Source organism: Astatotilapia calliptera, chromosome 20 (assembly GCF_964374335.1).
Source record: "Astatotilapia calliptera chromosome 20, fAstCal68.1, whole genome shotgun sequence".
Lineage (NCBI taxonomy): Eukaryota > Metazoa > Chordata > Actinopteri > Cichliformes > Cichlidae > Astatotilapia > Astatotilapia calliptera.
The window spans coordinates 25442033-25469194 of record NC_137441.1 but is presented as its reverse complement, the minus strand read 5'-3'; the positions used below and the strand labels follow the sequence as shown (position 1 = coordinate 25469194).

The 27162-nt window shown below is 38.4% G+C and overlaps 1 protein-coding gene across 1 annotated transcript in view; it reads left to right on the top strand.

Moving 5' to 3' along the window:
* The first annotated feature begins 7282 nt into the window (after window positions 1-7282).
* The window catches only part of LOC113012800 (vitamin D3 receptor A), an 82805-nt gene continuing 62925 nt past the window's right edge, over window positions 7283-27162 (top strand). Inside the window, exons 1-2 of the mRNA XM_026153118.2 lie at window positions 7283-7404; window positions 8371-8511. The gene's annotated coding sequence lies outside the window, so the exon portion shown is untranslated. The remainder of the gene's footprint in view (window positions 7405-8370; window positions 8512-27162) is intronic.

Genomic DNA, 27162 nt, shown 5'->3' with positions numbered 1-27162 from the left:
TTCTCCTTTATGTTTGTGCACATACTTTAGATAGAGAATCAGTTGAAGTCCACATTACCACAGCTCTAAAAGAAACCTAAGATGTTGTTTTAAATGTGTGGACTTAACCCCATGTAATGGTCTTGTGTTTTGTGAATTGATCTTACCTAGTCTTAAAATAAGCCAAAAATTTAACTGACACTTTAATTTATCGAGTAAATTAGAGAGGCAATGAAACATGTATTGACTGAGAAAAATCAGTTTATGTTTCAAACACAAGGCTTTACTGATTTTTGGTAATCTAGCTGCATATGTTTGAGATTATGTGGTGATATTTCACTCCGCTCTTCTTAAAGCACCTCCCAGCTAGTGAATTGGCTTGGTTAATTCTTCTGTACAACAGGCAAAGCTGTTCCCACGACAGCTCAATAGATAGCTCCAATATAAAGAAAATACTAACTGAAGGCTTCTTCCGTAAATAGTCTTTGCATCACTGTGAGCCTTTTCTTCGGCTCAGTGTCCTGCCATCAGAGGAAGTTGCTCTGTTCAAGCGGTATCCACAGGGCATGGCATAACCTCGTAAAACAGGGTGATAATGTTCCCTGCTTCCCACATAAATCTTCAACTTTAGCACCAAAGTATCCCAAACTATCACATTCCCTCGTATTTCTTTTCACTCAAGAATCTCAAACTGTCATTCATCTGTCCTCAACACTTTCCTCCGTGTAAATGATCACGACTCTCTACCACCTCTGCCACAGCTGGAAAACGTATACTTTCACTCAATCTAAAATCTGTAGAAATCTTTCTCAATTCTACACAGAATGTCTAAGAGCTATGTGTGAAATGTGGGAGCTGCTTTTCTTCCATTTTTGCTTCCTCTGTGCTTTCAGCCAGGTTATGATTAATATGTTATAATGTGGTAAGATGCTGCTCTTATAAGTACAATGTATATCTTCTTTTTTTCTTTTCTCAGATGATTATATCTTTAGTTTTCTGTCATTATTTGCTTATATTTTTTTTTAAACCAATATTATATGTGAACAAGAAGATGTATTATAAAACAAATGTTTAAGTTTAATTGAATCTTGGCAGACTATATTTTTTAAATCTAAAGAAAAACAATCTATATAGAACAAACCAATTTTTTAGTGCAATATTTACTTTGTTTTAGTGTTGTTTAACTTCAACATAGATGTTTCCTTTTGTATTTATTGTTTTATGACTTATTTTATTTACCTTCAAATACATATTTGGGTACACAAGGCAAGGAGAGGTTTTTTTAATTACAAACACAGCATCTTTATTAATACTTACATTACTGAAAATAATGAATAAAAGAAATTACTGATAAGTTTCTTCAAGTCGTTATTTGGTGTTTATCAGAATTATCACATTAAATATCTGACAGTTCTGATCATTTGTTCCTAATTGATTTGCATAAATCAACATAAATGTTAATGAATTTGCCAAATAATTTAAATCTGACTGAAGCAGTGGTGACATATAGTTAAACACATTCAAATACTACAATTAAGCACTATCTTAAGCTATACTTAAACTGCACTACTTTTCTGGAAAGCTATTTTACTCCGAGACATTTGTGTGGTTTTACTTTACTTTGTAACGTTTTTGTAGCTCAGGGTTTTTGCAAAATATTTGTATTCATAGCGATCTTGTGCATTTTTTCAGCCAGGTGCTTTCCAAGTGTTTTGGTTTTAAACATTTAAACTATTTAAAACATTTCACTTTGAGCTCTTTATGACAAGTATTACAACCCCACAGCTTGTAAGAATAATTCTTTTCTGAGGGTTCAATTAAAATAACTGTTAGTAGCAAAAAAGTAAGAAAACTGTTTTTTTAAAGAAAAGTCTTCTGTGTTTTCATCCTCCTGCTTCTATTCAGTCAACCTATATCCCAACTACTTCAACATTTATGTGTATTAGGCATTGATGCAAATGTATAAATTCATTTTATTTATAAATACAGCTTTAAGTGCTCTGTGATATTGCTGTTGTATGGTTTTACTTAAGCTGTAAACTCCTAGAGCAGCCTGTGTTTTTTCCACATTGAATAATTCTACAATTATTCCATCATTTGACCAAAATAAAAAATAAAAATCTCTTTTAAGCGCAGATGGAAACTATTTTTGCAGACTCTGTCTGTACACAGGTGGTGTGTTATGATAGAGGTGATTTATGACTGTGTAGGTGTTCGCGGTGGACTGCTCCACTCTGGCTGGAAGTGCTTGCGCTCTCTCTCCCACCCAGCCACTTCACATTAAACGCTTCCTGAGGAGCTGAAAAGACTGGAAATAATCCATCAAATAACCCCACCCCTATGCGCTCGTCAGCCAAGTGGCAATACAGTAACGTAACATATATGATTTCTCAGATTGTGAACAAATAAAATGAGCTCCAGCGGCACAGAAAGGAGTGCTTGAGTGTGTCTAAATGTGCAGTTTACACAGGCAACATATTTTGTAGCTCATCACTTCTTGAGGAAACGTGAGACACGGATGTATTCTGAGAAAAAGGAAAGTGCAAGAATGACTGTTACAGTAACTCTATAAAGATATTTGCATCACATTTACACAGTAGTTTCGAGACATTGATGTCTTCAGCATAATCATTATTTTTGGGGGAAACCAGTTGCATGTGTTCTGCTGGTTCTTTCCTTTTCATATCCACAAACAGGGAAAATTGTTGATGATATTAATGAATTTAAAGTAAATGATATTATGAAGTATTGTGATTTAGATATTTCATTCCATTTTATTGTAAAATTGTGTTGAAACATATATAAAATATAATGCAGGTTTCTACAAAAAATCTCCATTGACAATAAATTTAAATGATTAAGGGAATCATTTACTACAACTAATTAAAAGCTCAAATGCAATTTTAAGAGATATTTAAATATTTTTGTGTGTGCTTTTTTGTTTATTTTTTCATTATTATTATTATCAGTATTATTATTGCTTGTATAGAGCACATTCTATGTCCCTGTTGGAACCTCAAGGTGAAAAAAACAGCATCTAAAAAGGAAGAAGCAAATTGTTTGAAATGGTAAAATAAATACCTGATGTGTCAGACATGTGAGACAAGAAAAATCTCACATTTGTAAATGCTTTTTGTATTTTGTAAACAGAACAAAAACCACTTTTTTAAAAACAGAGTCAAATAAACAGAATCAGTTCCTCTTTGTTAAAAAAAAGCCAACCATTTACATAACATGTAACCAGATGAGTAAGTAAAACTGGCGCATGTAGAAAACATGTCATCAAAAGGAAACTTAAAACTCTGAAAAGAAACAACAGGTCAAGTTTCACATTTTCTGCGGCTCGATTGGTTCTTGTTTATGTTCCATAAAGTGGACTGCAGCGTCAGTGGGATTTTGGCGGTCAGAGCTTTTACTTGGTACCACTAATCTCAGGATACAAAACTTCCTTTATGTGGTTTGTAAGAATTTTAACAGTGTGTTCTGGGCACAATGGGCAAGGTGCTGAATAGGCATTATCTGCTGTGTATGAGAGAAATACTCCTCGAGTTTCATAATTATGTTGAAACGCAGTGCCAGACTTGAGTATGGCAGATGGATGGACAGATTGCACGGCGGCTCTGATTTCTGTAAGTTTCTCCCTGATTTCTGACAAAGCTACACTGATAACACATTTGCTGCATTTCTACACTGCACTCTTGCTGGACCGCGTTCATTACAGAGCAGAAGAACTTAGCTAAGAAGACTGTCCACAAGAAATATGGCTTGTTATAATACGGACATGAGTAATATGTTATACTGATATTTATAAACAGAGGAAATAAATAAGTCAGTCCTGCTTACTCTGGTGATTCATGGGCTTTAGTCTTACCCCAAGAATGACATTTGTGATTATGACTGAAATGTCTCAACATTAAGATGGATTACCATGAAATGTAGCACATTTCAAGTCGCTGTTGCCTTATTTTTAACTGTTTTCTGGTTGAATAAAACTGTAAAATGGATTTCCATTTACATGACTGTAATCTAGTTCCAATAACATTACAGTTCAGGTTTGTAAATTCTAATCAGAGCGGACTATGCTAACAAAGCCTGGTCTATGCAGGAGTGGCAAAAACAATTTGCTGACTTACTGACCCCATGTTCCACTTTTGCTCAGCTCTCAAATTTCCTTGTGTCTGAATGGAAAGAATGCAGCAAATTTGTTGAGAATATTGGGTCCAGTTTATTGATGTTGGAGGCTTGTGATGACATTGTCGAAGAGCTGAAGGATGAGGCAGAGCCAAGGAGCATAAAAAAAATCTTAAAATGGGGACAGAGGAAAGGGCCTGATTGTTACTGAGACTGCTCCTTTCCCTGGACAGTGTGTTCCTGTGTGCGGCCGTGTAGGTGCCAAAACATCCCTGAGAATCTTGTGGCTCACTCAGGGGACACAGCAACCAATCTTCTGGCTGCACACTGTGAAGCTGATCAAAGAGTGTGTTTGCCAAGTACTGCAGCATTCCTTTAGGTTTGTGCAATTGCACTGGTCTTTGTGCCTTCTGACTGCAGCTGAAAAACCAGTGTGAGGACTGCATTCATCCAAGTAAAGGTCCAGTCATATATAAGAGCCAGTGGGCCAGGGCTGCCTGCAACTATTTGCTTTTCCAGCTGTTTTCTAGACTCACCCTGTGAGTGGGAGAGAGTGCTGTGTGTGTATGTGTGTGTGCGTTGGTTAGTAGGTGGGGGCATTAAAGTGAGATGGAGACATTCCGAGTTCTAGGAAGGAAACTATTGAGGAAGAGAGAGCTATGAGGAGTCCTCGTGTTTCTTCTGCTCCTATTGCTGTAGTGTGTGTGCACAGTGAAAACACCCCGAGAAAATCCGGGCATCTCATGTGATACTCGCTCACCTTCTCTCTCTCGCTCTCTCTTTTTTGTTCTCTTTCTCATGCACACACAAACCCAGAGGAAGACTAAGTCCCTTGTGCGCATGCCCCTGACATAAACACGCCCATATGCCTTGCATCGTATAGACTGATCCGCCTCTCAGACACAAAGCAACAAGGGATGGCCTAGATTCCAGCACATGCACACACAGGCAACGCTGTACAGAGGAAATATCCCGTACACGTGATTGTCACGTATATTGGTTTATGAATGTACATGCATATATATTTGCCCTGTTAAAGCTGGCTGCACTGATTCATGCACCGCTTGATTGAGATAAGAAAGTCAGGCGGGGGGTGGGGAAGAAGAAACATTACTGTTATCAGCCAAATGGGAGCAGCCATGCTGCTGTAAATTTGAATAATGCATTTATTGCAGTTACAAAGGCTATTTGGCGATAGGAACCACATATCCAGTTTTGAAGGATTCCATTATATTTTTCAGTAAACATTAGTTTTTTGACATCCATATTTGGTTAGTAAATGGAGATTGTCTAACCCAGTTAATATTTAAATGAAAAAGCGGGAAACAAATAGAAAAGCTTTGATCTCCCTCCCTTATGTGATATCCAACCATACAGATCATTTTAACCAAGGTGGCCTGTTCCTTATATGCAGAAAATGACAACTAAACTACAAGTAGGCAATGCAATTCAATTACTCTTAAAAATGGGAGAGTGACATGAATAGAAGTATGAGAATCTGCAGTCGTCAGCTCGAATGACCTTTACAGTGCCATTCACTGCTGACTATCCTCATGGCGCAGAGCTTAAAAGTAAAGATTTTCAATGCAGTAATCAAGCCGACATTAGGCTTTGACAGAATAATGCCACATAACTGTATGACCGAATGACTCAGCGAGATAGTGTATTGACATGCTCAGTCGCACCTATAAGAAGGAGAAGAGCAATGTGTTAGTGTTTACTTGAATTGAAAGGTTAAACAGGAACGCGTGAATACCTTTGACCTCCGGCAGCTAGACTGACCTGCACAGCCTCAACCTGTGTGTCATCAAGCATTAATGGTGACAACATACTGATAAATGACACTTGTGGAAAATGTTTCAGTAAGTTGCAGCATGGGTCTATAGTGTACAGGATGCAGAAGTGGCTTAGGCTCGCATGCATATCACACTGTGACGCAAAGACATGTAAATGCATCGAGATACCACAGTGGCTACTTCTGTAGAGAAATATCTCAATGTTACAGTGCATCTAAGAACACGCAAAGCATGTAGGTGTATTAAGACAGGAGGTCTATCAGCAATTGCAGGGGCATAGAGCAGAGAAAGTTAGCATGGTCTGCTGCAAAAACAAAGCACAACAGGTTTCCTTATGCCAAATGCTAAAAAATTCCTACTTCTACAGAAAAGTTCAAGCCATCAATATGCTCACATGGTATCAGTGCTTTCAGTCCCACATGTACAGAAACTTATGGATTTATGTAACTGGCTTGTTGTCAGTGCCAGCTTTGCATAGGTTGGAAGGTTTGAAATCCAGCTCATGGGATTTTCATAAAGCAATGAGATCAAGCAATAAATAAACAAAAAAATAAATAAGTAACATAAACCAAGTCATACAGAGTGATACCCTGAGCCATCCAGGGAAATGACAAGAGATAGCTAAAAGAAGAGAATCAGTTCTAATTACAGAGTGGGCGATGTGGTGATTGATGTGCTACAGTAACCGCCCAGGGGTGACACAGAATAGCACCACAGGGCCCTATCATTCCCACAGAATTCTTTCACCCAGTAAACAAATTAGCTTTGGCGTGTGTCCCAATATACGGTAAATTATGGACACATACCATAGGCGAGTCGGTCAAAATGTTTTCTAGGCTAAGCCGTTATCCCGTCATCATGGGTATACTATCAGCTACCACCAGTTTCCAGTACAGAGGGAGCACAAAGGTTAGAAGAAGCTGGAACTTTCATATATTATGTATAGGTGAACCATATATGATTCATGATGAGAAATGCGGACACATTTAAGCTTCAAATGCAACGGTATTAAAACAGATCCCTCCACCCACCCACACATACACACACCCGTGAATTGGTCAAAACACGTGTAGTATATTTAGTATACATCTTTATAGATTCATACAGCTAAACGCCCTGAACTTTAAAAGCTGCCCTTACTTTTTTCGACTTTACCCCTTATTTCAGTTTATATTCTTAAGGTTTATTTCTGCAATTGTTTACTATCTATCGGACCGTCAGCTACGTCACGACACACCCCTATATGGTACGGAGACAGCTGGAAACTCAGCACGAGACTGAAAAGCTTCTCGACCAATGGGAAAAGACACTATTCCAGAGTGGAGCGTTGTGATTGGACATCTGGGAGGGGGATTATATATATGTACAGATATGCCCGACTGCTAAACCATGTGGGGCGGGACTACGGAGAAGTGCTGTCCATCTATGTTGATACAGATCTGAAAAAAAAACTGGACTAACGGAGCGTCTGCCTACGTTGCTTTTCGCGTGGACTAATGTAAGTTATTTTAGACTTTCCCGTACCTTTGGGCGTGCCTCGCGCTGTCTGACGTGTTATAACACTTTTGTAGCATTATACTTAGGCCATTTACCCCCTCTCGTTTCGTTTAGCTTAAAACTGCTTTTCAAGCCGAGTGGTACACGCGCTTTTCAGGCCAGCAAAGTGGTGCTGCCGTTAACGTTAGCTGTTGTCATTGCTCTCTAGCGGTCTGCATTATTTTGACATGCAGCTGACACAAACAATGCGTCCAGTGAGGCTAGGTGTAATGCCATTGTAGAGAGGCCATTTTCACAGCCGTCCCGCTACTGTAACACAACAATTCAGTAATAAGCGTGGCGTGTGAAAATTAAAGGACACTTTGGCGGTGTGTGACCGCTGGTACCGCTGTTTTTCTTCTTTTTCTTTTACTACCCCGAGTCCGGTCCTCGATCAGGCTCAGCCCGCTTGTGTGTGAGGGAAAAGGAAAGGGGCAAAAAAAGAGTCTTTTTAATTATGTGTCAGTTGAATATGTACCGACACATTTACACGCCATGTAACCTCCGGTGGTATCGCAAATGCTCAGTTTGCTAGATTTTCTGGCTACACGTAAGCACTTGGTTGTACGCTCCAAGTCCTATTCGGGCAAACAAAACAGCGTTTAATGGCAAAGCGGCGTGGACGTGTTGCAAAGTTTAGTTTGAATGAAGTGTTGCATCATGTGTAACTACTGCTCCTCACACACGAGCCCGTGAAATGACTGTGGAAAAAAGTCCAAAGCCCCTTCCTCTGGACGTGTTTACCTCGAGCACGTCAGGTCGTTAAAATCGCCAGATTTATAGAATGACGTTTGGCGCTACAGTGTTTCCATGCACGAAATAACGGCACGTCAGCGGTAATGTTACCCAACTCCCACCTCTCCGACTGACCGTTAGACAGTCCTGCTTAATTCACTTGTCTTTTTTTTCTTTCTTTCTCTGTTTACAGTTTTTGTTTTATACAGAGGGCAAAGTTTTTCAACGCGGGGGGAAATTGTTCACCTTTAGCTCCACTAGTTAGTGACCTGGCTGCAACATCTGGGCACCTCTCTGCTACTGTACAAAAGTGAAGGTTGATATGCAACATCAGGTAAGACGGAACTCACTGGCTTGGTTTTGTGGTGCATCACAGCTTCGCTTAGCGTGCGTGGCGATTCTTATCAGTTAAACACGAGCAAACAAAATGAAATCTGTATATTAAAAAAAAAAAAAGCTTTTCGCTTTGTTTGCTCGCTGTGCCGTGTTCGGGATATTTGTGAAGCTCTGCCGCTTCTCCACTCGCCTCATCCCGGTGTCGTTTTGTGTGTTGTGTTATTGTTACTCCACATTCTACATGTGTATGTTCGCCTCCCCTGCAGCCCAGGCAGCAGGGCCAATGCGAAAATCCCTATCCTTTATTACACTGCATTAAAATGAACATGTGTTAGCCTGGCGTGCAAAACAGCAGGCGGATTATTGATGTGGCTTTAGACACATCAATAATTTACGGGGTTGCATACTTTCCTTCTCAGAGGTTGTCCGCCTCTGGTGCTGAGGAGACTGCAGGGAAAAGACAAAGGGACAGATTAGCATGGAGCCAAGGGGAGCAGAGTAGACATGCATAGACTTCAGTAAGGTGACATGTTGTCTGAGTCTGCTGTCCCATTCTATTTTATGTCTTAAATATGCATTAGCAGATACGAGCCACTAAAAGGTCAAAGCTACACCATCTAGTGATTAATTTCAGTGTTTGTTTTTCACAAAGTAAACTTTAACTATCCTGAAACCTGTGCGTCTTTCATTCTCAGTCCTTAGTGCCCATCATATCATTTGTGTTTCTTATGTGTTTCAATTTAATAACACACTGTTAGGCTTGCTTTAAATAAGAAGAGGTAAATGTTTTACTCACTGGAAGAGCAGGACATATTTCTTGGGATGTTTCCACCTGCGCAGAGAGTGGTTTCCTTGACTTAATTATTATTTGTTTATATAGCTGTTTTGCTTTATTTTTAGTGCTAAAGTCTCTGTACGTCTTTTCATGCCAAGGCAACCAGGGCATCAGAAAGTTAATGCTAAAATGAAGAAAATGAGCTGGTAATTTGTCATATTATGGTTTTGTTGCATTATTTGTACATCTGTTTTTTGGGGTTTTTTTTGCCTAGCTCTTCTGATCTTACCTGCTTGTTGGTCTCCTTTGTCCCGAGGAAAAACACAATGCTAGCCTGTGCAATGACATGATTTCTTGGCTGCTTACGCTCATATTGCCAGGAACGATTCATCTATCTATTTTCTTAACACCTTATCAAATTTAAGGTTGCAGGGTGCAACCTATACCATATACCTCTATCGACTCACATAGGGTGAGATGGTACACTTATCACAGGGTTTAGCAAAGATTCATCATGCACTTGATCAGTGTTCACTTTATTACACTTCTATGAGTATGGGAGAAGCTAGAAGTTGAGATGAATTTGAATAGAAGCAGAAACCGTAATTTCTGCCACTTTGCAGTTTTATTTATTTCATTTAAAGGATCCTACCTCCCATCTATTACCTTAGCGGGATACACAGAACCTTTCTTCTGTAATGAGGTGCTTAGTGGGGCACATTGTGCTTGAGAGGTTTGTACTCGCAGAGTTACAGGCAACTTGTAAAATGATAACAGATGCATAGAGTCTTCAAGGTGGAGAGTGCTGTTTTGAAATTCCCAGGAATATGAAATGCACATGTACATACATGTGCACATGCACACGTACTTGTTAGTGCGTGTTACATTTTTTTGTCTAACTTTATGCCGGTCAAGTCATCTGTGATTTGTGTACTAAAGTCTCGTGGCAATGCGGGCACAACCACTTTTCTTACATGTTGAAAGTGATCTTGGGTAAAAACATTGAAGATAAGATAAGCAGAGTCATTGCTCTGATGGGGATAGAAAATCAATCACTTTAAAAATGTAAAATGTTAGAGGGAAGGCTCATTATAAAATCTAAATAAAACCAAATCCCCTGGTTGAAATCAGTCCTATAAAAATCAGTTTTTAAGATCAGGGTATGTATTAGATGGTAACCCCATACCCTGGTTGTCAGCATTTTTCAATAACACTTGTTGATTGTTTAAGGGTTTTTTTTTTAGTGTTTTTTTTTTATTTGGCACGCTGCACACAAAAACTTTTGGGTCTGATTTGGAGAATTGGCTATTTGCTGGTGTGAGTTCAACTGAATACTTCTGTTCATCTCCTTATTGATTAAAACACCTGCAGAAGCAATAGTGTTATTTTTCTAAAGCTGCTTGATCCAAATAGTGATAAAGCTTGTTGAATAAAATGACTATGTCCTTAATTGTACTAATTAATCTTACATTTAACCTGGACACTCTAGCTTTTAAAATAAGTGATTAGGGTTGGACAATAGGCTCTGCACAAACTGCAGTCATGTGGCATCTGGGTTGCAAGTAGGGCTTGGTGATAAAATAATAAATGATAACACAAAGAGACAGTGATTTCGCAAATGCAGCAGACTACTATACTGAAAAGACATGGTGCCAGTAAGCACATGTAGAATTTAAGTGGCTGATTAAAGTAATTGACACTCTTTGCCAACTCCCTGGCCCAAGTCATTTCTTTCAGAGGGCATTTTCACAGCTGAGGCATAGAGAGACAGTTGAATAGCTGTGTCTTCTTCTAGTTTGCTGCCAGATTGGATTTGTGGTTAAGTTGTACATCCATAAATGAGCCTCACTGTCTATGTCACTGAGACAGTGATGCACTTCCTGTACATTTTTTAAAGTATCCATTAAATTTGCTGATTGCTTGCTTACCCTGGACCATAAGGGAAATAATACAGAGTAGTCTCTTGAGATTTATTTTGCATTCATATCATGTTCTTGTTATTTGTTTGGAATTGACCAAAGGAGTTAGTTTCCCGTTTTGTTTGTATGCTTCTGCAACATTTGAAGCCTTTGACTGGTCGGAATTAAGAGTTTAGTTTATTATATATACACCTACAGTTGTAAATGTCTTGCAGTATATTTATCATGTTCAAATTCTGACAAAAATAAATTAAATTAACCTCATATCTAAGGAGTAAAAAGGAATCTTTAAGCTTGACAGAAATAGTGATTTGATTTATATGATGATATATATCAATATCAACTGGTGTGAAAAACATTACTGTGATTCAAGTATTTTGTAAGTGGAAAAGCATAAAACTATAGCAAACTATCACCACTGGTTTGACAGTTGCCGATCCCTGGTGCTGATGGATATCGACATCATCCATCGGCACAATCCTAGTAGAGATACAGAGACGAGGTTCTTCTTTTTAATCTTCTTGCTTCTCAGAGCGTTACAGCTTGAGTCAGTCATGGTCGCAAAAAAATAGTTTTCCTTGTTTACGCACTTGCATGTGCAGCAAAATTCATGCTGAAGAGCTTGCTACCATACAGGAGAGCAACAGTGCAACATCATCAGAAAAAAGGGGACAATGCAGAGCAGATCGAAATATCATGTCCTTCATTTTAGCCAATAGCAGTACCGATTAGCTCAACCACCATCATCAGATCAGGATGGGGTGTTGTCTTTGGGCTTAGAGAGATAAGCACTTGCTGGCCTTTACCACACATGAATGAATCAGGCTATTATTAGGTAGTATTTATAATACCGTCAAAGGTATGTGGACACAACTTTAAAGTATACTGACAGTAGCAGTGTTCTCATTCTTGTGTTTTAATTTGTCCATATATTGTTGTTAATGCTTTCAGTGTTTTCTCTCTGACCTTTTTCTGTTCAGTTAAAAAACTCAATACAATATCTTTTCTCTTTTTTCTTCTGCTGCTCTGGTGATCATACCAACCACTATCTCCTCAGTTTTTTGTTGTTTGTTTTTTAAAAAACAAACACATCACTCCCTGTGTGGCGAAGGTTTTCCCCCAAGGGAAAGGACTAAAAGACACCAGGTGTTTTGTAGTTTCAAAATTTTAAGCCTGCCAGCTGTTGGATTTCTGCTATGAATGATAAATCGGAAATTCAGTTGAGGAAAACAGATATTTTTCTGCTTCGTGGTGTTCACATGTAATAGATTTTCCTTTATTCCCATAGCCACATCTCCTCTCCACCTCCCTTTTTAATGCGAACATGCTCAACAGGGGCTAATAGATTCCTTATGAGAGGTAATTGTGTAGCTACAACATAAATGCAGGGGAGGTTCTGGTGTTGTGGTTAGTCTGATTAGGTCTTGTTTGAAGCCCTAAGGGATTTGGCGAGATAAACGTCAATAGCAGCTGACCTCACAGCCTAAGGTCACAGGCTACCATGCAAGTAGCGCTCACAGAGCTGCAACTTCTCTGCGTCCCACACTGAATGTTGGTAAACAGTGGCGTAGATCACAGGGTTTGTGCACTATGTTGTGGTCAAGTGCAACTTTGCATAACACTAATGGGGTTAGAGGTTCAATTTCCACAAGGCAAAAATGCTTGCACCACTGGAAATAAAAAGCTTTTTGGATAATAGATCTCCAGTCAAGAGACAAACAGTTCCTCTGTGCTCTTGCTGGAAATTCTTTTCTCAGGGATTTTAAAATGTTTTGTCAGGAGCCATTTTAATTTAATGTAGTTTTCAAGATTGCAGGGATGGTTGAATATTGGGTGAGGGTTTTTCGTCAGAGGTCACAGTAACCGAATATTGTTATCCATTTAACAGAAAAATTTGACTGCACACTGCCATAGCGACAGATTAAAATTCTGGTGGTGGAGCTACTGTTAAATGAAATACTACTACTACTAATGATAATAATAATAACAGGACAGAATGAGTTGAAGTTAGAGCTTGCTAGGGCTAAATTAAAATCCCAATTACATTTTGGCTTGAATTGACTGAATGATTGTTCACTGACAACATTTGCAAATTTGTACTATAAATGTGTTGCTACTTTGTGTTATCTATCTGTCAAGGTGGGGTTTTTATAATAATAATAATGCATACTTTATTGATCCCCGTGGGGAAATTCCTCTCTGCATTTAACCCATTCACTCAGTGAAGCAGTGGGCAGCCACCAATCTAGCTCCTGGGGAGCAGTGTGTAGGGACGGTACCTTGCTCAGGGGTACCTCAGAGTAGCCGTTCAGTGGATTCGAACACCTCGACCTTCCGATCATGGGGTGACCACGCTACCTACTGAGCTATCCCTGCCCATAAGATATTTTGCAATATGATTGTGCTTCAAGTATTGAAACAGACTGGTGGTGTTGACTTTGTTTTCTGAAGCTGTTTCGTTTTTGACTTTGTTTTTTGTTTGGTGTCATCTTTGTCAAAATGTGTCCATCACGGCAGGCATAAGATTTTTAAATTTTTTTTTTGTACGAGCTGCTCGGGTTGCAAAGTCGACTCAATGATGCTTCCATGTTTGGCCAAGCATTAATAGAAAAAAAAAAACAACCAGTCAGTTTTTTAAAAAGATATGGGGCAGAGTAGGATCTGAATGTCAGTTTTGATTAATTTTTGCTTTTTTTTTTATAAAAAAATAATAATGAAAACTGATAACAAGCTCTGGTACTTGCACCATCTGAGAGTCCATATTCAATTGGTGACATCTGTTTGCTTCCTTGGAAGAAATGTTAACCATGCTATCACGCTTCCTTATGAGGTGTGAAGTGTGGTAGTAGTGAGTTCATGAATGCATGCACTTTTTATATTTTTGCTATTGTCATTTAAAATAAATTGTAATGCTATTAAATCTGTGCTATTTTTTTTTATCACATTGTGCATCAAAATGATAGACAATGGCAAATCTAACACAATCTCTGTGTAATATATGATTGTGTTAGTGTTTGTGCACTCTGGCTTTAAACAAAACATTTATTACCGATTCTTGGTCTTGGACATTTTCCTTCAACCAGATCAATTTCAATTAAATTGAAAGTGGCCGTACCTTTGATGAATAGTTGGAAAATTTGCTGCGGTGATGAAATTACGTCTTCAGGTAAAGATCTAAGATCAGTCAATTTAACGTACAGCATCATCCACTTACCTGTTAGACTGATTTAAAATAAAACACGGGCTTGCATTTGTTTTAGCATGGCCTGCACAGTTTAATGTGCCCAGAGGACAACAGGAAACTAAAATCACTATTCTGTCTTTGCAGAGGTAGATTGGTGTTCAGGTGATTAAAAAGGTGCCAAGGTCTAAAATAATAAGTAGCAAACACCCGATACAAGAAGCATATACTTATTGCAACATATAATTCTTTATACCTGTAAATATAAAAAGAGACAAATGTTTTATAAGCAACAGGTGAGTAAGGAGTGATGGAACTGAATTACTTGAGTGTGTTATGTCAGACATTGTACTGCTGTAGGATATTACAGAATTAATCCACACGTTTCTGTTTTCCTGCCCACCCCCGAGCATGGAACAGACTTTTAGAGGTTCTGCGTCACATTTTGTGCTTTGAATGTTGATGAGAGTGATATATGTACAGATGGTATTGAAGCTGACAGAAAAGCAGTCCATCAGCCATAGATTCAGTCTATGCAATGAAAACCTTGTCCACAGGCTGGCAAAAATAAGCCAGTCACAGTTTATTTCTACAGCTCATGCTGGAGGACAAGATACACACTCTTTAAAAGAAAGAATCAAATTGTGACTGTTTATCCTGAATTGCACAAATCATTAAGTGTCTTTGATTCATTTTAATTAAAGTCAGGCAGCCAAACTTAAAATGCAAAAGATATTTCTTAAAGCAGCAGAAAAGCTTTTTGTTACCATCGCTGCCACCTCTGTGGAAGATTAGACACACTTTCCATTGATTTAAACTTTGGGCTTTTTAATTAGAGTGATGTGAGACTTCACTTGGATGTGTTTTACAGCCACACTAAAAGCACGACTGGCTCATTACTGTAGTCACTCATTAAACCCAGGAGCACATGTGTTTCAGAGAGTGCATGAGAATATGGCGAACTGGACTGTTATTTAACAGAAGACACAGGGAGAGTGACAGACAGCTCTCAACACCAAGCCTTCAGTGCAGAGTGTTTTGAGTTGGACAAAAAAAGTTTTTGTAATTTTTTTGTAATTTGAATTGGCTTCAGCTGTCCCTCAAATGGGTAACATCATATCATTTTCATCATGTCAATATTTCATTTTAAAAGGATCGTAGAATTTCTGACTGTTGCAGAGAAATGTTGGAGGATGAAACTCTGAAATGAGATTCAGGCTTCTGTCTGTCCTACTGTGTCTGTTTACGGAGGCCCACTGTAAGGGGCTTTCACTGAGCTGCTAACCCTTCTTCTGAGCTCTTTTTTCCCCCCATTCTTATTTCCACTTTCCTTATGCTACCTTAGCACAGAGACAGAGAGACAAGCCCACTGAAGACGATTGGCTGTTGCTTAACGGGCCCCTTACAGAAGACTCCGCCCATCTCACCCTGTTTGTCCAATAATTAGTCATCCAGAAGGGCAGTGGATGACCAAGCAATCCACTGTATATGTGCACACAGGTTCTATGGTGGTCATTACTACTGGTGTAATTATGTCCTTCTTCTCACTACTTCTGCTTTCGTGCAGATTTTTTGACACGTGTACATAAGCGCTATACAAATACAGGCCATTTACCATTTACCATAATCACTTTGGATCCAGTGTAAATTTAAAACAACAGGCAGATGCCAGCAGAAAAAGCAAAGACAAAGCATATCTTGGCTCAGAGGCAGAGCACTTTTATTCTGTGTTTTTACACACAGTCACAGGGAAGCACACGCTCTCTCACTATTATTTTCTCTTATTCAGAGTATTATATTATGGCCTGCAATAGTCAGTTAAGACTCTTTATAGTTGGATTTTGTTTTTACGCGTATTTTCTGTTTGTTTCTTTGCCATTCCAAATTGTTCAAGAGTTTCTAAAATAGTTTGAAATAGCAGCTTGTGAAATTCTGTGATGATTGATGTCAATGTTTACAATAAGTTCTTTTTTTTTTTAAAAAAGCTAAAAAAGTAAAAGCTATGAGATCAATACATTTCAACCTAAATATAAAACAGTAAAATAAGTTTTCTCTGATCTGTTTTTATGGCAGCTGAATTGAGAATGTTGTTACAGATGTATCCATTTAATGTCCATAATTATTCACCACAGTTAGTAGGATGACCTCTGCATCAGATGATAGAGGAATCCAAATGTTGTATTGATTTAGACAAATAGCGTTTCTTCCCACATTTTTCTTCTTACTGCACAGATTAATGTTTCTGTCCATCCGAAAAATCCTGAAGCCAGGTACGGTCACACTGTCGTTTAGGAAGTGTTAGTGTAGCAACTCCTCCATGAAACACATTGGAGTACACTCTGTAAGCTCTCTGGGTCTCAGTCACATCACTAAGCTCGTCCACATTATTGCTCAAAGAGCTCACATTGTTATGGTGATGGCTGGAGCCTCTTAACCCTCTCAGGCTCAAATTAAACTTTTTGTTGCTAATGCACAACCAAGTCCTGCAGTGGTACTTATGAGTAAAAAAAAACTCATAAAATATGTATGTGGGGTAATCAGGTTGTTAGTTTTTAACTGTTGCAAATCGGCAACGCCTGCCTTGAGAGGGTTAACTCTCCACTGAGCTCCAGCTCTGAAACTCTGTCCTTCTAAAGTGTTGTCAAAATCATTAATAAAATTGATATTTTTTTAAGGTGTCAGGAAAACAGTTTTTTTTCCCATCAAAGAATAAACTTTATAGTTAGAACTTTGTCTTGAATAATCAGACAATATAAACTGTGGCTTACATTAATACTTATAATATAATATAATATAATATAATATAATATAATATAATATAATATAATATAATAATATTTATTTTGAATTAGATGGGAGAAACAAACAGATTAAGAATGGATCTCGAAAAGGAGTTTTTCCTATGGTGGTGTTATGTTAATTAGTTCCACAGGTGGTAAGAGATTTTTATTTGCATACTTCTCCACTAGCAAATGCTTACAGGATGGGTTTAATTCAAAGCAGCTTTCCCTGTTTTTTTTTCTTTCTTTGTGTGTGTGTGTGTGTGTGTGTGTGTGTGTGTGTGTGTGTGTGTGTGTGTGTGCGTGCGCGCGTTTCGGTTTGTTTACAAAGTTGTCCTTAAGTCAGATTCCTGTTAGCAGTAAAATCTTAATATGTCTTTAAATGTGCTCTGTCACACTACATCATGCAGTCTCTGCCTTTTCTTCTGTCATTGTTTTTTTGTTGTTTCTTCTTTTCTTTTTCTTCTGCCAGCGTTTTACAATTTTTTGTTTTTCTCTGCCCCGGTTTCTCTCTGTCCTGTTGCTATTTTCCATCACTTTTTTTGCATCTTGTACCGTTTAAAGCTCTGTTTGCTTCTGCCAGTAGCTGGAGTTTGCTTGGGTCACATTTGTTTTAGTGCTACACTGATAGAGGCTTGTAGTATGCTCTCCAGAGAGTACAGTAGACTGCTGCACAGACACTCTTGCCAGCCTCTTTCTCTAACATATGTATACTGTATTCTGCCATCACCAAATGATTTATTTTAGAAAATGATGCAACTTGAACTCTATAAAAGAAACTGAGATGTGTGTGTGTAGCCACTTAGATGCTGCTTTTATTACACTTGCCTTTGTTATTTAAATAAGTGTGCTCTATTTTAACCAAGTATTCTCTGAATATAGTACATTTTCAGTTGACAAGGTCTTACTGTTTCAAACATATAAATGAATTTTTTTTGAAGTTACTGGAATATTTTGTTGTTTTTGTTTACCCATTATGCTCTTTGGGCTGGGTAACAAAGTTGGATAGAAAACACAGCCATAGAAGTGTAGACGGGGTTAGTCGGCAGCAAACAGCAGGAGGTGTGTGAAGAAGTAAAAGATGGCTCAGGCCACCAAGGCTGTTCTCATGAAGCAAAGCCAATAGCGCCAGTAATTATAAAACTGCCTAAAATGCTGTCTTTGTAGACAGGCTTACTGGTGTGTGTTGTTTGGTGGCAGTTTTGTGACTCAAGTCAAATTACAAGGAAATAAAGTGTCATTACTTATTTCTTGCAGCTGTGATTGAGCATCGGCATAACTGCGCATTTTAAAAATGTAAAAAAACAAAATGCAAAAAGCACCACAAAGAATTTAATAATGCACATATCTTATATATCAGTTTCTTTCACTATTGTTTTATTTTCTGCTTTGTACCTCATACCCTGCTATTACTGAATTATCCCACACATGTCTGAAATGATGGCACTGTTATGATGTTTGGCAAGATCAGGAGTGGTAAGGGTTTACATTTAAAGCCAAAGAGAGAAAATTTCTACTCTAGGAAATAGAAATCTGAGGGAAGGCTACAATTATGTTCATATTTGCACTATGCTAACAGTAATATTTTTTATGAAGTAGAAAACCCTAAATCGAGCAGTCTGCTGATTCTGTCTACTTATTTGTCTCTTTGCTACGCATGCTGACAGATAACTAAAGCTTGTCAGCTACTGGTGTCAAAACTACCACCCTTTTCCTGCTTTTTCAAAATTAGTTAGTGCATATGGTTTGTGTCCCATACATTTATTTATTTATTTATTTTATTTTTATCTTTTGCACATTCTGAGCATTTAGCAAGATTTGGGTTGATGGATGACTATATTTTGGTGTCTGCCCGTTCATGATGTTTCCTGTGCTTGTGTGTGTTTGTGACTAGGGATGGGTATCGTTTAGGTTAGGATACCAGTACCAAAACCGGTACTTTTGAAACGGTGCCGGTGCTTAAACGGTGCTCGAACTGGTGCTTAAAGAATGGAGAACACAAAATTGGTCCAAAAACCTCTCATGTTCAGCTGTTTTTTTGTAAAAAGATAACAATTTTAACAAGTTTAACTGTTTTCCACTTTTTCTTTGGTCATTTTAGCCTTTTTGGCCAGGGTGAAGGGAGTACCTGCCATCAAACAAGAAGACAGCCGCATGTAACTACAACGGTGTTTGCGAGTTCACCTTACATGTATTAATTTAATAACGTGGTTAGCTTACACACGAACAACATTAAGCTACTCACCCAGAGAAGAACAGGTGCTGCTGCCATCATCATCCGTCATCATTTCTACTACACTGGCAGGGCTACGGGCCAGGACTCTCCTCTTCGGGTTTTTGGGGGATGTTGCTAACTTCGAATCGAATTTTAATCACGATTACGATCTGGGCTTTCAATGATCATTAAAAATGACTGAGCCGATTATTAGCCCCTCCCTCATTTATCCGCGACACCTTAAAGGCCGGTCCGTGAAAATATTGTCGGGCATAAACCGGTCCGTGGCGCAAAAAAGGTTGGAGACTGCTGATTAAGAGGACCCGAGGGAAGCTCGGAAAGCTAAGCAGAAGTTATTTGGAGAGGAGAGTGACTGCCGTTGGTTGAAAAGAGAGGTAAAAAAAACTTCAGTGGTGTTGCACACTATTTTATATTATTTTTTAAAGTCATTATTCAATACATTGTTATTGTTAACCCTTTAAATCCGGTCAGAGCAGCACGCTCCGTTTTGTGTAACTATTTTTAAATCCCTGTAGAACCTGAACCTTGTAAGCTAGCGCAATAATTTGTTTTGCATATGAAACTTACATCTTATGCCATCAGCTTGTCCTCGGTCACGGTTTCCTTCCACATAAATTGCATAAAAAGCGCTTGCAGGAACAAAAACATAATATTCCAGAAACACGCTTTGCCGAGCCGATCAGCTGTTCGTAACACTTCACACATTGAAACAGACGTCACCGCTAACTATCACATGTCCGCCATTTCCTGCCCGAAACCGGAAGTGATGTCATTTTCGCGGAAAATGTAGTTTTTTTTTTTACTTGTAGGCCTTTAAAGCCTATACTGGTCATGCTTGACTTTTCTGAATAGTTTCTGGGATGCTTAGAACTCGAATTGCACTGTTGGAAATAGTTTATTTTGATGCACCTGCTGTTTTCTTTGCAAATTTGCATCATAGGATTGTTTTTGTTTTTCCTGCAGTATATAAAAATTGCTGTATCTCCAAAATAAAACTATGAAGACACTCAAAATAAGCTTTTTTGTATTTAAAGTTTTGAGGGATAAACCTCTTAAATTTCTCCAAGTAGAAATATATGTTAAAAAACAAAAACAATTTTCAATTTTTTTGTAGTTTATTGCACTTTTTTGCAATTAATGTAGTTACTATGGACTTAATGCATACATATTATTAAAATATGGGCTATAACAGTTGTATAGCAACTTGAAATGCTCCCACAAATGGCACTACAACATGTAAAAAAATAATATAAGCTCTGGCGGACTTGGTTCTATAGTAGGTCTTAAAGGGTTAAATAAATATCGTCAAATAATCGCGATCTCAATTTCAGTGAAAATAATCGTGATTATCATTTTTGCCATAATCGAGCAGCCCTAGCTATCGGCTTTTAACACAATGCTATACGTCGCCAGGTGTTTCATCAGATTTGAGGTGTCACGTCCTTTGCACAGTATCACCTTAAAGCACTTGTTGCAGGCTGCTGAGTTTGCATCTTTTGCTGTGAAGTACAGCCAGAATTTGACCGCTTCGGCTTGGGCATTTTTAATCTGTAGCTCTGCTCTAAAAGAGCGTATGTACTTGGGCCCGCCTACTATCCTTGGAAAAGTAAAATGGCTAGAACCCAAAGTGTATGACATCTCAGGAAAAAAAAAGCTGCTTTTCGGTCTAGTTACTACCGTTTATGTCAGAACTGGTGCCGTAATGGCACCGGATACCAGTACCCATCCCTATTTGTGACATACTTTAGTCTGAATCTATGTGGATGACGTTTATTTCAGTGTCGGCGGCTGTGGGCGTCTGCAAGATCCGACATTCCTGGATCTGGCAGCTGTGCCGAAGTTTGTGTGTGTGTGTTTGTGTGTATTCCGAGCTCGTGTTTCGCAAAGAAAATGCTCCTGTTTGATTTTGATTTTGTGTAGTAACCCCACACTTTCTCCACACCATGTACAATTCTCCCAGTTTTTTGTCACCTCCAGCTACTTCCCCATCACTGTTTTTCTCAGTCTCAGATTTTCCTTTCTCTCTGTTTTGCAGATTCACTTCCTGAGTGTGTGTGTGTGCATTTTAATGTGTTCTCACATTGCCATTATTGTGTCCTTTTGGTCAGCTTACACCATTTTCCGTTATGTAATATATTTACTGCAGTAGATGGTTCCTTTTGTTTTCAACTTTGCTCAGTGGCCAGGTGCACCTAGCTACTTCAGATGGCCATTTTGGTCACTCTTTGTGCACACGTCTACCAGGAAGTCATTTATACAAATTAGCTGTGTGAGGTCTAGTTTCAGGAAGGTCACGAAAACGGAAAAGCAATTGCCTGGAAGGAAGGATATTTTTAGTCATTGTGTAAAAAGTGATCAAACGATTCAGAGATTTTTCAACAAATGACAAAAAACAGTTTTTTGTTGGTTGAGGAAAAACAAATTATGAACTAATGAAGAAAATACATTAAAACAGCAGAAATCACATTAGGGAATTATAGTGCTGTGCAAATAAAGGGCTGTACAATAATTGTATTTGACCACTTCCAGAGAAATTTTGTGTGTGTGTGTGTGTGTGTGTGTGTGTGTGTGTGTGTGTGTGTTTGTGTTTAGTCACTTGACCACTGAACGTTAAACCAGTGTTGTGTCTACACATAATGGACAACCTGGCAAAGATGCAGTCTTATCTTTAGTCATTCTTCTTAGTAGCCTGTAACAAAAACACACCAATTGTTTCCATTACATTAGTTCAGTTGAATCAAAAAAAAAAAAAGATGCCAAATTACAGACAACTGAACTGAAAATCAGTGTTAACACATCCCATGGAGTACAGCAGTGAGTTTGCACAGCCGTCTGTGAAACATGGTGGAGGCTGTGTCATGGTGCATTTCAAAATTGATGGAGTTATGAACGTAGGAACGTGCCAGATTTTCCTCCACCATGCAATAATAACTGGAATTTGGTTGACAACAGTGGTGTTCAGCATGACAGTGATCCCAATCACACTGCCAATGCAGGAGGAAAAGCATGCCTGAATAGAAAAACATACAACCAAACACTATCAGTCATGGACTGGCCTCCTCAGAGCCTAGACCTCAACATTGAAGCAGTGAAAAACAGAGCAAAAGGAAAGCCATGAATTGTTTTCCCTGGCCCGGTCTCTCTTCAAACAGATGCAGCAGTGGGTTGATTGGCATGCATGATAGAGGCTGGACATTGTAAAGACGTGTTGGTGTCACAATGAAGAAGGAAAAAATGTATGTTCAGTAGTATTTAACAGTGACACATTGTGTTATTTTAGCATTTTGCTGTAGTTTTCTCCATCCATATTAGGTGAACAGAATAGCAACCTTTAATTATAGTAGCCCTTTAATTATGCACAGTTCTGAGTTTTATGCGATTCCAGTGTTATTCAGCATGGAGCATAAACAACCAGTGTGTTTTTTAACTATTGTGGCCAAACAGTGGAATGTTAGGTCGCCTGTCCTGAGTCCCACTTGCTGTAAACCAGAATGAAACCAAGTCCTAAAGCAGACACAGAGTAGAGTTCTGGTAGGGCATCACCAGGATGGGTTAGCACACTTCTGATGGGATGTATCATACAGAGTAAATTTATATCATTACTTATTTCACAAATGTTCTTTTTATTTGAAAAAAGTGTACTTAAGCAGCAAACATAAAATGCTGTTACAGAGGTTTGGACAGTGTTAACTCATTTTTATTGCTTTTTCCTAATGGATCATAAATTTCACAAAGATCCTGAGAGAGAAAATGAATGATACAGAGTGAGGGTTAGGTAGAGGCTTTCGCCCCCATCCTCCAGCCTCAGAGGCCTCTGGGCTGGCTGGGAGCCAGGGGCAGCCGGGAGGTGAGGTATTTTAATTCACCTTAGAAAGGAAATTGGAAAGGAAATTATTTGCACCACAGTGAGGCAGACAATGGAGGCAAGTTTTGTGATAGTGAGTATGCCACCAGGCAGTAGTTAGACCAGAGATGTTTCAGAAAACAGATTCAAGGTAACAAATACTACCAAATTATAGTGTTATGATTGAAGGGTGCAAAACAGAAGCATATGAAATTCCAGACATGTTATTATAACTCGTCCACTGAGTACAGAACAAAGCGTGTGGGCCATAACATACAAGGAATACAGTAGACATGCAGCAGAAAAGAAAAAATCTTAATTAAGGTGTAGGGCTGGGCCATATTATACCGTTCACGGTAATACCGGTATAATGTTAGGCAACGATAGGAAAATGAAATATCGCGATAGAATGGGAGTAAAACGCGCATGCGCAGTGCCTTTGTTTTCATACGCACATGGCCGATTGTTGAGTGAAACAGATGAACCAGAATTGGTTTGTAAAAATGGTGCAACTTCCGTGATGTGGAACTGGTTTGGTGTTTGTCCGTCAGATACACAACAAAGCACATTTTTTTGCAGAACATGCAAGCGGCCGTTGTTATTGTCATATTTGTCGGACTAAGATGCTCTTAAATCTGGGAGTAATCTGGGTCCTAAACTCCGTATGCTTCAGGTCAAACAACACTGCAGCATCACTTAGAGTTAAAAACTGTCTAAATTCTTTCATCTTTAATAAAACGATCAGCATTGCTGCTTTACCAGGTGTAACTATAAAGTTTAACTTCCAGGCATCCATGAAAACAAAAGTTATTACATTTAACGGAGTTAGAAGTTAGCAGGAAGCTAGCGGAAGTTAGCTCGCTAGTTTCGCTAGTTACCTAAGCATGATATTGCATGTTCTGACTGAGAGATTTCTGAAAAAAATCAAACGTACAGCTCTGCTATCACTTCCAACATAAATGAAGACAGGAAACTAAACAGCAGTGACGTTTGTAGGGTTACTGAAGTTGGGCTAGCTGGTTTAAAATGATGTGCTACGTGATCGCTAGCGACACAGCTATGTTAGCATAACATAAACAGTGAAGCTGGAGGACGAACACTAACACTTTTCCACTTATAAAAGTTAACGTGAAGGTTCTTCATGGTTAGAGACAAATGCAATCGCATGGCAGGATGCTGTAAACGGACCAAACTTCAGTCAGGAGAACAACTGAGATAATCCATCCACAATACGAGGTTAGTCATTAATATACTGCAACAACATGGGAATAGAACAGCTGCCAGAGAATTCAACATTAATGAATCAATGGTACAGAAGTGGAGGAAGCAAGAAGAATGAGTTTAATAAAGTTTGATTTATCTGACTGCTTTGTTTCGCTTAATGTGCCTTATAATCCCGTGCACCTTATGGTCCGAAAAATGCGTACTGCACACTGCAGTTTAATGTTGCAAAGCACCTATTTTTAACTTCAGTGGATATTATATATGGTTATGCTCAGGATATGTCAGCCCATTTCTACTGGAAATGCCTTTTGGTTAAACTTTCAGCAAGGAATTTGCATTTGCACTGTTACATTTTTATAAAGCTTTAATGTACATAAAAACCAGCTTCTTGTTTAAGTGAAAATAAATGGAAGGTTGTCTTTTTGCGCTAGTAATGTTGTGGAGTTGTATTTTGTCTCGCATCAATTATATCGTCGGTTATATCGTTATCGCAAATTTTCAAATATATATCGTGATAAATATTTTTGGCCATATCGCCCTGCTCTATTAAGGTGTATGAAATCTGTTTCTCTTATACCACTCATCTGTATTTTACAAATCAAAAATGTGGTTTAGGGAAAAATCAATTTGTACCGCTGTCCTTACAACCTCTTCTCAGATGACAGCTCTCATTAAATGGGTGAAATGATGTGTGGATACAAACTGCAATTTGACAGGTTGAAAAGCACACAATTGTGAGTCATTGTGTAGTTGGTAATGTCATGATTAATGTTTGAATGTGTGTAGGTAAATTAGTTAAGTTTTCCCCTGTGGTGGTGGTTTGCAGCAGCTGTTATGTTAAGCCTTGGGTCTCATATGGTTTTCACATTAGAGTCAATGCCAAAACCCAGCATGCAGGTACGTTTATATATTAGGAGGTTGGAAAATGAGAATGTCGTATGTTTTACTTAAGTAGAGAGGCTGTTGAAGCAAGCAGGAAGGCCATAAACGTTAGTCATCAGTGTCTATCTCCGCTGTAGATTTATATTAAGTGCTGTACTTGTTTGAAGGTCTGGCTCCTCAGTTCTAGTTATTATGGGTTATGGATGAAAATAGCATTATCTGCATAGCATCTAAGTGATGCTCTACTTTATTAAAAGAGAGTGTGGTCACGTTTTGTTTTTGTTTTTAAATGAGAAGGTCTCTTTTTTTAAATTACTTTTCTGTGTGTTTCAGATGCAGCGTACATATGTAATAAAGTATATGTATGTTTATGGTGATCCTGGCCCATGGTCAGAAGTGAAGTCAACTCAATTTTAAAAAGGAAAACATCTGAAGAACCCAAATTGAACTCGGGCTCATATTTCTTTTCCATCCAGACTCCCTGATGGCAGCTTTGACTGGATTCAGCAGCAGTTACATAACGTTGTCATTCCACAAATACCTTGTAACTTAGCTGATATTATTTCTACATATTGGCCTATGAATCAGATAATTAGCTCTTCAATTTGATGCTTACTGTCTTTACTGATGTAAAGGAGTTAATTGTTACTCTTAGTTGAATGCATAAAGATGACTGTCCTGTCCTGAGATTACTTAATTTAGGTCGTTTTCAAAATTGTGCTTATTTTGTTTAATCACTACACCCAATTAACGCGCGTGTTGCTGTTTTATAGCTCTTAAACCTGAATTGGTGTGTGTACAGTTAAGTCGCCGTGTGTCAGTCAATTTTTGTTGTGTTTAAACAAGTGGTTCATAAGTGTATTCATATGAAAATATTTATTTAAAATACTTATTTTCTGTCAAAGGTTGAACATGATATATGTACTGCAACGTTGTACAACTGTTTTTAAAATAGAAAACATGAGTACATATAGTAAACTAAACTGTTAATTCTGACTAGGCAAACGCTTTAAGTTCTCTTTTTCGGACTTTAAATGGCCAAACTATCTCTATCCTCCTGAACTCTCACTTCTAATGTACTGGTGTGCAGCAGCCCAAACAATAGCACGTATGCTGTTGCCGCCCACTCCTATGCTGTTAATCTGACATGACGTGACTCTACTTGATTCGTTCAGCACGGTGCTATTCTCGTTGTCATTGGCCTTTTTTGTTGCCTGCCATTTATAGTTTAGTTGAACTTGAGCACTGAGCATGTTTCATATCGCTATTGAGGAACATTTTTGCGCAATTTATTATTTTATCACCAACCTCTACAAGGAAGTGACATCGTGATATATCACTGACTAATGTACACAGGTGTGTTTAGTGTTATGCATATCACTGTATGTTGGTTTTTTGGCTGAGAAAGTGTAATGCTGATGATGTGTGTATAGTTATACAATTTTGGATTTTGCTGTTTGGCTGCTTGAGTGTTAGGTTCTGTAATTCTGGTGTTTGATTAATTGTAAAAAATACCAAGAGAAATTGTTCACACTAATTACAGGCCATAATATGATAAATATCACTGGGGAACAGTGATGTAGTCTAGCAACAGAAAATCTTTTCATAATGTATATAGATGAAAAAAAGTTTCTTTGATGTTAAGAAAATCCTGTAGGATTTGGAGCTTAACTAAGTATCTCCAGGTTTATCTCTGGTCTTTCAGTTTAAAAAAAGGGTGGGTTTTTTTTTCTTCCTTTATTGCCATGGTAACCTTTGCTAAACACCTAGCAAGCAACCCCAGACTGCTGATGACCTGATTTAATTTT